We start from the raw sequence: 13,966 nt of genomic DNA, 5'->3' as shown, positions 1-13,966 counted from the left end.
TGGAACATTCTGTGATTCCACAACAGAACTCAGACAGAGCCCCTTGCCTCTCCAGGGCACTGACATGCTTCCTATGTATCTCTAAGGCGAGATTTTGAACACACAGTGTACAATGCAGAGAATCCTGCACACAGTCAACCTCTCCGGCTCTGTGGGACCCTGGGCTGCTTGGAAAATACAGCCCTGAAGAGGAATAGTCAGTGTGAAATTCAGACCTTCTTGTCTGGATTTAATATAGCATAATTTTATTTGGCCTGTTTTAGATTCATCCCTAATGTTTGGGGAGTATATTTGAGAAAGAACTTTATGTTTTTTACAGTATGTTTTAAATGTATCTCAATACAGAAAAGAATGGGTGGGAGGTGATTGAAATAAGGCCCTTTATGAAAGGAGGTCAAAGGATTCAAGAACCTCTCAAGTGTCCACACTGGCCCAAGATCCAAGCGCACATGGCCTGTGTCCCAGGACCTGAGGTGGGATTTGTGATGAAGTTTCTGAAGAAGCAGAGGCAGGAAAAGAGGGAAGTACCACGTTCAGATAAAAGGAAGAAGACAGGAACACTGATGGAATAAAAGCACCAGAGAAGGAGTGCTGTTCTAGAGGCTTCTCTTCTCTCCTTTCTATTTTGTTGGAGTCTAGTTGATCTACAGTGTTGTGTTAGTTTCTGCTCTACAGCAAAGTGACTCAGTTATACAATTCTATACATTTTTAAAGTATTCTTTTCCGTTATGGTTTAGAATAGGCTATTGAATTATAGTTCCCTGTGCTATACAGCAGGATGTTGTTTATCATTCTCCATATAATAGCTTACATCTGGCAGCAGCTTCTCTTACGATCTGAGCTGAACAGCTGCGGTGCCCTCACCAGCCTTACAAATCGCTAAAGGGACTCAGCTTGGTTCAGGTGTTCCAGAAGGGAGTCAGGTGTGGAGCGGTGCCGTGGTCTGCATGTTTGTGTCCCTGTTAAGTTCATCTGTTGATACGTAATGCCCAAGGCGATGGGATTTGGAGATGGGGCCTTTGGGAGGTGATGAGGTCATGAGGGTGAAGCCCTTGTGATTGAGATTAGCGCCTTTAATAAAGGAAAGAGGCCCCAGAGAGCTAGCCAGTCCCTTCTGCCAGGTGAGTTTATAGGGCGAAGATGACCGTCTGTGAGGAAGCCGGGACTCACCAGTCACCAAATCTGCACCTTGATTTTGGACCTGCCAGCTTCCAGAACTGTGAGCAATAAATGTTCGTTGTTTATAAGCCTCCTGGTCTGTCGTGTTCTATCACAGTAGCCCCAACCGACTGAGACGTGTGCCTTGTACCGAGCGCCCACTGAGCGCTTTCCTCTCCGCGTCAGGTATTAGCGTCTATCGTCTCCACCTTACAGATGAGGAAGCTGAGACCCAGAGAGCATGCGAGACCTGCCCAGGTGAGTGTGACACCAGAGTTCAAATGGGCCCACCTGTTCCAATCTGATGAGCTCACCCTGCAGGGAGCCGCCCAGAAGGCAGCCCCTCAGGCCAGCTCCTAAAGCACGGGATTACAGCTCCATTATTCCCATGCTGGCTGCTTCCCTCCCAACCAGGGTGATAATTTACCTCCACGCTTACATCAGTGTGATTTTAAATTATTTGGAAAGTACACATTATCTAATGAGGGGTTTCAGTTAATGGATTAGAGATGCTGGGAGAATTGTACAGAGATCCCCAAATATTAAACCATCTGATTTAATGCTTTGTCATATTTAAAGGACTTTTACACTTATGTACTATCTCTTCCTTCTGTGATGCCACTGAGTAAAAGAAACCGCCAAGTCGTAAAAGGTAATGCCAAATCATATCTGTAAATTTAATAAAAATCTTTGTCAGGGGACTTCCCTGGTAGTCCAGTGGTTAAGACTCCGCCCTTCCAATGCAGGAGGTGCAGGTATGATCCCTCGTCAGGGAACTAAGATCCCATGTGCCGTGTGACGCAGCCAAAAAAAAAAAAAGGGTCGGAAAAATAATCACATTTTGCATTCATTATTCTGTTTTTAAAGAACTGACAGTAGCATGTGTTTACTTAGATATCAACATAGCACTTACTGTATCTGCATTACAGTAAAACATTTGAGTCGGTTTCTCTCAGACACTGAAGACAGTTCCAAATTGCTTTGGTCACTGGTAAGTATCTGGCGTCTCGGAAACTTGCTGTTTCCCCCAACTCCTGCTGAGGTTCTGGGCATTTTGCCAGTTGCTGGGGAAACAGCAATGAAAAGATAACCTCATCCTGGAAGAAAGACAAGAACAAGCAAACCAAATAATTACAAATTATGATAACTGTTCTGAAGGACATAAGCAGAACACTGACATTGAGAATAATCTCAGGCACTGTTATACTTGAGATGGTTTTGAGGCATATGGAAGGATATTGGAGTGTCTGTGTATGTGTTTAAATAGGTACTTATTTTCTTGAGCTGAATAAGATATCACTGGAAGTTTCCTGCCTTCTCTAGGAAGCTGTCAGGAAGGTCTTGATAGACCTGTCTGTTCTCCACCTGAACGGTGGCCCTTCACCCAGCACGAGTGAGCCCCATGCTGGGCTCTGACAGTTCTGTGACAGTTCCCCACAAGCAGGGATTCCTGCTGCTCTCCACGTGACGGGCAGGCTTGTACACTGATATCTTGTCATTTCAGCCCTGCACCATAGGGTGATCTCTTTGAAGACTTTTTTAAGCAACAATTAAGGATTCAAATATAAGCAAAATCCAACTGTGAACGGTAGTACCAATGTCATCCGAGGACACAATGGGTCAACCACTGCTTTTCATGCCTGGCAGTGGCGCATCCTGCCTAGCAGTTGCCAAGGTCCTTTAATGAGAAGAATAAGACAGATGTCCATTTCAGAAAGACTAAAGCTGTGTGGGTGGGTGGGTGGTGGAGGCTGTGTGTTATAATCTCACTCCATTCTGGAAGATGCCAGTATGGATTATAAACAGCCCATTCGATTCTAAGACACTTGAGGGCAGGAACTGTCTCTTATTTGTGTCTAATCCCTAGTGTGTGCCCAGCACAGAACCAGACCCAGCAGATGTTCAGTAAATGTTTTGATGAATGAATGGAGTAATCAGGAAGGGCTGGACGACACCATGTGCAGTGAGAAAAACAGGCTTTCCAGCCAATTAGATCCAAGTTTAAATCTCACCATGTGTCATGGACTGAATGTTTGTGCACCCCCAAGATTCATATATCGAAACCCTACCCCTCAGTGTGATGGTATTAGGAGATGGGCTTTGGGAGGTGATTAGGATTAGATGAGGTCATGAGGGTGGAGTCCTCGTGAATGGGATTAGCACCCTTCTAAGTGACAGGAGAGCTTGCTTCTCTCTCTCCATCATATGAGGATGGAAGAAGTCGGCAGTCTGCAGCCCGAAGGAGGGTCTCACCAGAACCTGACCATGCTGGCATCTAATCTCAGACTTCCAGCTTCCAGAACTGTGAGAAATGCATTTGTTTATAAGCCACCTAGTCTATGGTACTGTTATGGCAGCCTGAACTAAGACACAATGTGACCTTGTCAAATTACCCAACCTCCTATAACTCAGTGTGGCTGTCCAGGATTAGAGAAGACACACATAGATCACAGGATCTGCAGGGGGGACTCTGATACAAATGAACTTCTTTACAAAACAGAAACAGACTCATAGACCTAGAAAACGAACTTATGGTTACCAGGGGGAAAGGGGGGAGGGGAAAGATAAATTAGGAGTTTGGGATTAGCAGATACACACTACCATATATAAAGGAGAAAACCCACAAGGACCTACTGTACAGCACAGGGAACTACATTCAATACCTTGTAATAACCTATAATGGAAGAGAATCTGAAAAAGAATAGAGACATACATGTATAACTGGATCACTTTGCTGTACACCAGAAACCAACACAACATTGTAAATCAACTTTACCTCAATTGAAAACAAAAAACTCCCTCAATGTTCCCAGCTTGTTGGGACCCAAGGTGGGAACCCCTGCGTTCAGGGACTCGAGAGTCAGCTGTGAATTGGCATTTAGAATGGCGCATGGAAGAGCTGACCCAAGGTCCCCTCGGGGCCACCAGCTTCCCTCACCTCAGGGCCACCTCCAGACAGTCGCTCAGCAGCAAATGAAATCCTAGATCTTTCCATGGCCTGCAGGCTCTTCCGGAGCTGTCCCGGCCCCTCAGACCTCCCGCCCACCCCCGGCTCCTGGCTTCAGCCACAATCCTCTTCGCTGGTTCCCTGCAGCCGAGCTCTGCCCATCTTGAGGCCTCGTCCGTGCGGCTCCTCCCCAGATAAGTTATTTCCGTGACTTGTTCTGCACTTAAATGCCACCTCCCTAAATTTAGAGGCCTCCCTAAGTAGCAGGTCTAAAATACCTCCCTACACCCTCCTCACACACTCTTCTCTCTTACTTGGCTTTGTTTTCCTGTGTAAGAGTTTCATTCTCTTATGTATTTATTTGTTTGTCCCCCGCCTAGAATTCAAGGGCTTTTTCTATTGCCTGGCACATAGGAGAGTCTCAAATGTTTGGGTATTTTTGTTTGTTTTTTTTTGCGGTACACTGGGCTCTCACTGTTGTGGCCTCTCCCGTTGCGGAGCACAGGCTCCGGACGCGCAGGCTCAGCGGCCATGGCTCACGGGCCCAGCCGCTCCGCGGCACGTGGGATCCTCCTGGACCGGGGCACGAACCCGTGTCCCCTGCATCGGCAGGCAGACTCCCAACCACTGCGCCACCAGGGAAGCCCTCAAATGTTTGAAAAAATGAATTTGTGAATGAATGGACAGGAGATGATTATCGTGGAGGTCACTCACACCCTCTGGTAGGGGGGGTGGGGGGGTGGAGAGCTGTGACCTTGTCTCTCGTAAGAAGGGCACCCTGGTAGAAGAGAATGTAAAAAAAGAATGTATATATTTATATGGATACGTATATGTATAACTGAATCACTTTACTGTATACCTGAAAGTAACACAACATTTTAAATCAACTATATTTCAATAAAAATTTTTTTAAAAAGAAGGGCACCATGGTTATCAATAAGATATCTTAGTCATGTCAGCAAAGCGGGCCCAGATATATTTCGGAATCGAGCATATGATGGTGAAGAGTCATATCCCACCAATGTGAAGAATTAACGAGCTGTCTGTTCTCTTATGAACTTAATGTATAAATTCTGCTGCTCTGTGCCCTTCAGATTTAGAAGTGAAGATGAAAATAATTGTGAAGATGAGGGATGGGGCTGGGAACTATTTTTAGAAGCCTGCAACCAACGAGATTTTATTTAAAGACGCCTCAGTTGGGCCTTGTTTGATTTTATGACCTCTCTTCATCTGTTTTCTTGAATTACAGCTTGGAAATAATGATCATCCCAATTGTTCTACTTGTTATTAGAACTAACAAACTCATGGTGCCTGATGAGAAGAGAATGGAAGGATGTTAGGCCCAGTGAGGGAATGAGAGAAACCCAGAGGTGGCCCCGTTGTTAGTTACCCCTTGAGCTTCCCGCCACTTGCCAGGGCAGCTCTGGCTGGCTGTGGGCTGCAACCACAGGAGAACCGTGCAGTGATTTGCCAAAGAGCTTTGTGGGCATGACTTGTGGCAAGGATCCCTCAAGGACGCGCTGACCTTAGAAATAACTTTTTGGGCACTGAGTCGAGACACAGAAAACATTTATCAACAGCCAGGGCGACCAGAGGGTCTGTGATGAGAGCACACCCACAGGTGGGGACAGGAGGGGAGCAGAGGATGACAGCTGAAAGCAGTGGCAGCTGCAGTGGAGGCCGAGATGATACATAGTGTGAAAGCCACGTTAGAGGAGCAGAACTGAGAGCACGGGAAGGAGGGGACCTTTATAGAGGAGACACCTGAAACCTGTGGCCTCACTTTTCTCCCTTCTCCAACTGACAAAAATCATACCCTATTAACTATCTCTATGTCTGCCCTCATTTTAAATTTTTGCAAGCCAACGCCCAGACAAGATCACTGGGTGACTTTACATCAGTAAATTTTTATAAGACCAAGGATGCCCATTGTGGTGGTGTTTATAGTTTTAAAAAAAAAAAAAAAAATTGTGGGGCTTCCCTGGCAGTCCAGTGGTTAAGAATCCATCCTTCCAATGCAGGGGGCAAGGGTCCAATCCTTGGTTGGGAAACTAAGATCCCACATGCCTTGCAGTGAGGCCAAAAAAAAAAAGGTAACAACCTAAAAGTCCGCATGGGTTAAGTAAATTAGGTACATCATTCATAGGATAGTATGCAATGGATCAAACATGCTTTGAAGGGCTTCCCTTGTGGCACAGTGGTTAAGAATCCGCCTGCCAATGTAGGGGACATGGGTTCGAGTCCTGGTCCGGGAAGATCCCACAATGCCGCACAGCAACAAAGCCTGTGCGCCACAACTACTGAGCCTGCGCTCTTGAGCCCGTGCTCCGCGACAAGAGAAGCCACCGCAATGAGAAGCCCGCACACCACAACAAAGAGTAGCCCCGCTCTCAGCAACTAGAGAAAACCTGCGTGCAGCAGCGAAGACCCAAAGCAGCCAAAAATTAAATAAATGAATAAATAAATAAAGTTATTAAAAAACTTGAATCATGTGAGAAAAATGGTCGTGGAAATAGTAAATGAAAAAGTGAGTTATTAATCAGTTTATACCACATTTTTTCCAATTTGTTAAAATATGGTTCTATGTGTATGTAAAAAGACAAGAAGGATACATATCAAAATGTCAACAGCGATTGTATCTGAGTGGGAAGATTACAGGTGATTTTTATTTTCTCCTTTGTGTTTTTCTAAAATTTCCAAAGTTTCTGCAATAAATACTTATTATTTGTATAATGGGAGAGTCATTAAATTTTTTTGACAGAATCAGTCAGTCCATTACCCAGAGATTCAACCTATCTGAAATGAGTGCTTTGCAAAAAATTGAAGACACCCTCTTTCCCCTTGAGGATACTGCTCTTGATGTCTAAACCGTGGTTTAATAGAAAAACATTTTGTTTTAGAGGCAGCAAGAAGCTATGCGATCTTGCATGAGTCGTTAGATAATTTCCAGGTGAATTGACAGCTCCTACTGTGTTAGAAAAGACCCAAGTCCAATGTCCAAGTACCTGCTCATCCCCTTGAAACCTGGGGCAAGACGGTCCGTTTGTAGTCAGTTTCCCCACATATAAATGTAGAGTATGCTTGCTTTTCTGTTCACCTCACAAGAATATTTTTGAGTCCTAAACCCCGACATTACATGGAAAGTAAGGCAGGGCCATTCTCACAGAAATGCTGTCAGGACTCCTTTCGACACCGGGCAACTTTTAGTGGAAGGCCAGAGGGGAGGCTGGTTCAGATCGATAAATCCCTGCGGAGATGAGACATGATTCACTCGGTGAGTCACGGAGGCCAATGGCAGAGGAGGCAGGAGACCACCAAGGTCTACGGCAGGAATGCAAGTTCAGCCTTTTCCCAAACAGTGTGGGCTTCACAGTAAATATTTTGACTGCTCTGCCATCTGGCAGTTCACAGCCAGCCTCGTTCTTCCAAGAGATTCTTGGCCATCTCAACAGAGATGGGGGGCGAATTGCTTTGTATTTCTACTCAGCCAACACTCAGCTTCAGGGTCACAGCTAGGTGAACTGGTCAAGCCTCCGGCACTTGACATCAGCACCCTCAAATTTCCCTTCTTTATTCTTTCCCCATCTTCCCTTGACCTACATGCGCTCTCTGTCCTCACTTTCAAAACACTTTCTAGTAGTCATTTACACACTAGTAAGAATTTGAATCCCCGAATCTCTTCTCCCAATAGCATGTTAAGCTCATTTCTTATGGTATAATAAAAGACTATCCAGTGCTAGGAAAACTGAAGACAGTAGTGAATGGGTGGAAGGAGATGGGGGAGGTCAAGTGAATTTAGGAGAGATATTGCTCACTTTCCCTCAGGCCAGGGTCACCTATGTTACTGAACCCAACTTAAGTCCTCTTGCCTGATGTGCAGTAAAGCGAATCTACTGACACCAGGTTGTGATGAAGGAAAGTACCGCGTTTATTGCAAGGCACCCAGTGTGGGACCAAGAAAGGAGGACTGGCAGCTCATGCTAGAAAGACCTGAACACCCACATGACTTTTGGAGGAGGGTTTTTTTGGTTGTTTTTAAAAATTTTTTTTTTATTTTTGGCCACACCACAAGGCACGTGGGATCTTAGTTCCCTGACCAGGGATTGAACCCATGCGCCCTGAAGTAGAAGTGTGGAGTCCTAACCACTGGACTACCAGGGAATTCCCTGGGGAAGAGTTTTTAAAGGTAATATTAGGGGTGAAGGTTGCCAGATCCCTGATCAGCTCGTGGGCATCCTTCTGACTGGTTGGTGGTGAGGTAACAGGGTGGTATTTCAGGAGTTAACATTATCAACCTTCTGGTTCCAGCTGGTCTGGGGTCTACATGCTGGTGGTCAGCAATTGATTTCTTCCACCTGGTGAGGGTTTTAGTATCTGTAAAACAACTCAAGGATATGGCTCAAGATATTATCTATAACCCTTGAGGAGGAACTGAATGTCCTTGACTTTGTTTTATGACTCAACTATTTTTATTTTGTCCTGCTTCATCGTTTTCTTTTGTTTCTGTGTTTTCTCATTTCTCTGATTAAATTTGCTCTTTGGAACTCAGGGAAGGACAAGGAGGCTAAAGCTCTTCTACAAACAAGAGGCAGGGGACATGGGGGTCTGTCCCCAAGAAGGCCCTGCAGAATCCTGCTCAGTTTCAACTACTCTCCAGTCCTAAAATCTGGTCTTAGAGCGAAGTGAGTGGCACCTGTTTTGGAAAACACAATACTAAATTGGAGTATTCGTGAAAATGCATAATTGCAGTGCTGAGAGCTCTCCTCAAACTTCCACAGATCAGAATAAAATGCAAACATTTCACACTGGCCTGGGGCCCACGTGATCTGGCCCCTGCTCCCCTGCATGAGGTCATCTCTACCACATCCTCCCTGCTCCCTTGAATCTGACCACAGAGGGCTTCCTGAGCAAGCCAAGCTCATTCCTGCCTGGGAATCTTTGCACTCCTTGTTTTCTATCCTGGAACACTCCTCCGTGGGGATCCCAGAGGAGGAGAGGTATTACAGGATAAAATGCAGGATACTCAGTTACAGCAGAATTTCAGAATAATGACAAATACTTTAGTACATGTAGTACATGCATGCCTCCAAATATTGCATGGGGCATACTTATCCTGGAAAAGTTTTCATCATCTATCTGAAACTCAGACTTAGCTGTCTGTCTTGTATTTTTATTTGCTAAATCCGGCCACCCTAAATAGAAGTCTCATCTAGATACCCCTCCCCTGGGCAACTGCCCTTCAACTCCAACACCCTTGCATCTCCTTACCTGTTTTATTTTCTTCAAAGCACTTACAACCACATGAAATTATGTTTATTGTTAGCCTCACCCACTAGTTAGAGAGAATGTTCCATGGTTCCTTGTGTAGAGAGACCTCAAGTATCTTGTTTCTGGCTGCCTCTGATACATGGAACATAGTAAATACAATTGCATTTGGATGAGTGAATGGATGAAAGAGTAAATGAGTTGAGTTTTACATACACACTTGCTTGTCTTGAACGTTTTATTTGAAGGGAAAAGCAGATAACTTCCAACATGAGTTTTCAGTTCACGGTGTTTGATGCTCACATCTCAGCTCCCATCACCTCTTTTATCTGCTGCTAGACCCCTTCTCCTGACTTCGCCTTCCTTTCTGAAAATGACGTCCTGCTTTCCCACTCATTTTCCTGCCCACCTTCCCCTGCTGCACTGCCTGCCCCTAAGCAGGTCCCTCCCCTCTTAGCTAATTTCTTTGACTCTGACATTGCACAGAGACCAATCACTTTTGCTTTAAGTCTTCACAATGCAAATGCACCCCAGAAGATAACATTTGTCCATTCTTCTTGATGCAAATAAATTTATCAGATGCTTTCCTGGAAGCAGGTTTTGGTTTAGAGAAATGAAAGAGGAGGGAAGCTCCCGGAGCCGGTGATTGTGTACAGGAGCCTCGAACAGAAAAAAGTGGTTCAGAAAGGTGAGATCAGGGGTAAGTTTTCATTTTATTAAACCAGAGCCCTCTGTCTGCACTAACGCTTCTCAGCTCCCGGCTGCCTTAAGGATTGTGGGCAGTCCCAGCTCTGTCCTTCCCTTTCACTATCAACCCCCTAAAGGGGTCAAGAGGACATTTTGGTACTGGTTTCAAACCTCTATCAGCTGCTGTTGGTAGGCACAGGAGAGGTTAGAGGAGCATCTCTTTATGGCTGGGTATCTGGCAGAGATAATGACCCAGGGTCAGTTCCCGGGCCTGGCACTGGACTGGGGTCCCCTCTGCCCTGTCCCCAAGGCAGGGCCCTAACTGGACGCCACGTGAATCCCAAGGGATGGAGCCTTGCAGGGGCTGGGACACAAGGCTCGCATTCCTGTAATCAACCAAACTGCTCCTGTGGGGCCTCCAGACTGATTGTAGTTTCCTTTGTGTGCAGCTTGGAATCCGTGCTTCATATTTGGGTCAGAGCCACGGGAGGGGCACGTGACTTACTTTAAAATTAGCCTCAAAATTCATTGTGTAACGGCTCCCATTGTCACTAAGCGGAAGGCTTCCTGGGAGGATAAGCCAGCATTTGTAATTAAGTCTGTCTGGTGGAGTTATCTTGGAGAAAACCCTTTCAGTGTACCAGGACTCAACGTTTCCACCTGTAAAACGGGGTAGCTTTGTATGAAAGAAAAGAAAGGGCAACAAGAGTAACCGCTTCATCCAGACCCCCTTCCCCCAACCACCACCACCACACACACACACACACAAACACACACACATATACACACACACTCACACACAAACTCACACTCACATATACACTCACTCACACACATACACATACACATAGACACACACACTCACACACATACACACTCACATATACACTCACATATACACACACTCACAAACTCACATATACACACACACACAAACACACACATACACATATACACAAACTCACACTTACATGTACACTCACACATATACACACACAAACACACAATACACATATGCAAACACATACACACACATATACACACACAAACTCACACATACACACTCACACAGAAATTCACACTCACATATACATACACATATACACACACTCACAAACTCACACTCACATATACACACACTCACACACATACACATACACATAGACACACACACTCACACACATACACACTCACACAGAAATTCACACATACACACATATATACACACTCACAAACTCACATATACACACACACAAACACACTCACATACACATATACACAAACTCACACTTACATGTACACTCACACATATACACACACAAACTCACACAATACACATATACAAACACACATACACACACATATACACACACAAACTCACACATACACACATACACACTCACACAGAAATTCACACTCACATATACATACACATATACACACACTCACAAACTCACACTCACATATACACACTCACTCACATACACATACACATATACACACACACAAACACACATACACACACACACTCACACAGAAATTCACACATATACACACTCACAAACTCACATATACACACACACACAAACACACTCACATACACATATACACAAACTCACACTTACATGTACACTCACACATATACACACACAAACTCACACAATACACATATACAAACACACATACACACATATACACACACAAACTCACACATACACACTCACACAGAAATTCACACTCACATATACATACACATATACACACACAAACTCACACTCACAGATACACTCACAGACTCACACACAAACTCACACATATACACACACAAACTCACACTCACATATACACTCACACACACATACACATATACACACATGGTTATTAGAGTCATCAGCAGATAGAGAAAAACATCCCATCTAGTCCCCAAAAGATAGGACAAAAGCAGAGAAGGAAAGAAATGCTTACTTCCTAGATCAGGCCATCAGCAGAGTCCAGTGTTGATGTTCCGATAGTTTAGTGAGCTTGGAGAATATAGTTTAAGTCTTAAGAAAATAAACTTTTCTAACTATTTCTCCTGGGACAGGGAGATAGTCTTCACACAAATTCAAAATCAGCAAAAAGAAACTAACATAAAAACATCCTGACTGCTCTCTTTCTCCAAGGACAGATAGTTTCCCCAGATCTCTGATTCATCTTGGCAACATCTGCAAATAAACCCCAATGACCTAGAGGCTAAAGAGGTACAAAGAACTATGTGTGACTGTGTGTGCCTAAAATGTTTCTTTATAGCAGGAAAGGGTGTTCCCATGATCCACTGAGTTAGAAGAATAGGCAGTTCTGAGGTGGTGATAAGGAGCTGCAGGTTGGGGGAGAGGGTGCTAAAAGAATTGGGCCTCTTTTTTTTTTTTTTTTTTTACATTTTACAGCCTTTCATTAAGCACATAAAACTGTACTATTTAATATATTTCTCCATGAACATTTTGTGAAATTCAGATCGCAGCATATCATTTACAAATCTTTCGTCTTTCTTCTGATCATCTACAGCTTTTGCACAGTTCTTGAAAACAACATTGAAGTTGGCCTGAGGCTGGGATGGGCCAGTGAGATCAAGGAGAGGGTTTCCCCTCAGAATGTTTTGCATACGAATCCTTCCTTCTTCAGTCTTTTGTTCTCCTTCATTCCTGGCCTGCTCTTCAGCTCCGCCTTCTTTAATTTTTTCCAGCTCCGCAAGAAGAGCTGCGGTATCATCATCATCGCCACTCTCCTCTTCAAAATCTTCATCTTCCTCACCTGTTAGAGGGTCGTGTGCATCGAGGTTGGCAGCGGGAATCTGGACCAACCAAGGCTTCTTTGACACTCAAGAGGAGGTTGTATGTTCTCGGGTTGGCCGGTCTCTGTTTTTTTCTCTTGCAGCAGCTCTCTCTCTCTTCCAACTCGCTCCTGAAATCACGGTTCCGAACTTCTCCAGGGGCATCCTGAGTGGTCTGTCTATATTTTATCTTTGCATGAGAGGGTAGGTCTCTGCTTGAATATTGCTTTGAGAGTTGGCTCAAATCACCTTCTCCTTTTCCTCTCCCCCCTCTTGCAGGTTCAAAAGTTGGCCTAGCTGCTGTTGTCATCTTCTACGAGTCTGCTTTCCTGCTGCTGCTCACTTTGGCAGAGCTCCGATGCAGTTGCCTCAGGAGATCATACAGACGCCGTTATAACTCTTGGCTCCCAGAAACCTCTGCGCCGGGCCTCTTTTTAAGTATGGGGACAAAGAGCACGTGACACTCAGCCAGAAGCCACCCGCCTGGATGAATCAGGCAGGGAGGCTTCCATGAGTGCTTAAAGGAGGTCTTTGTAGTCAGGAAGACCTGGGTCCAACCCCAGCTTACAAGACATGCAAGCTACTTTGCCTGTTTTACCCTCACTTTGCTCATCTGTAATATAGGGATAATAAAAGTACATATCTTATGAGGCTGTTGTGAGGCTTAAATGAGATAATGCTGGAAAAAATAAGTGGGGGGAGCTTAGCAGAGTGCCTGGCACATAATCAGGCCTAATAAATGCTCAAAATATTAGTAATCATTGAAATGAGTCCTAATTTCCTAGGGCTGCCATAACAAATTACCACAAATGTGGTGACTAAAGACAATGGAAATTATTCTCTCACAGTTCTGGGGGCCAGAAGTCTGAAATCAGATGTTGGCAGGGCAGTGCTGCCTCCGAAGGCTCCAGGGGAGACTCCTTTCTTTCTCCTCCAGCTCCGGATGGCTGCCAGCATTCCTTGGCTTGGGGCTGCGTCACTCCAACGTCTGCCCCCTGGTCACATGGCCTCCCCTTCTCCTCCCTCTGTCTCTCCTCTGTTTGTCTTATAAGGACACTTATCCTCTCTCACTCCAGGCCCTGCAAGTGTCAGCAGCTTGC

The 13,966-nt window shown here is 44.9% G+C and overlaps 1 pseudogene; it reads right to left on the bottom strand.

The window, feature by feature from the left end:
- Positions 1–12,509: 12,509 nt before the first annotated feature.
- LOC136129964 (spliceosome-associated protein CWC15 homolog pseudogene) lies at positions 12,510–13,176 on the bottom strand (annotated as a pseudogene).
- Positions 13,177–13,966: the final 790 nt, after the last annotated feature.

This window comes from Phocoena phocoena, chromosome 10 (genome assembly GCF_963924675.1).
Source record: "Phocoena phocoena chromosome 10, mPhoPho1.1, whole genome shotgun sequence".
Taxonomy (NCBI): domain Eukaryota; kingdom Metazoa; phylum Chordata; class Mammalia; order Artiodactyla; family Phocoenidae; genus Phocoena; species Phocoena phocoena.
Note: the sequence above shows the minus strand (reverse complement) of the source record. Positions and strands in the feature narration are given on the sequence as shown.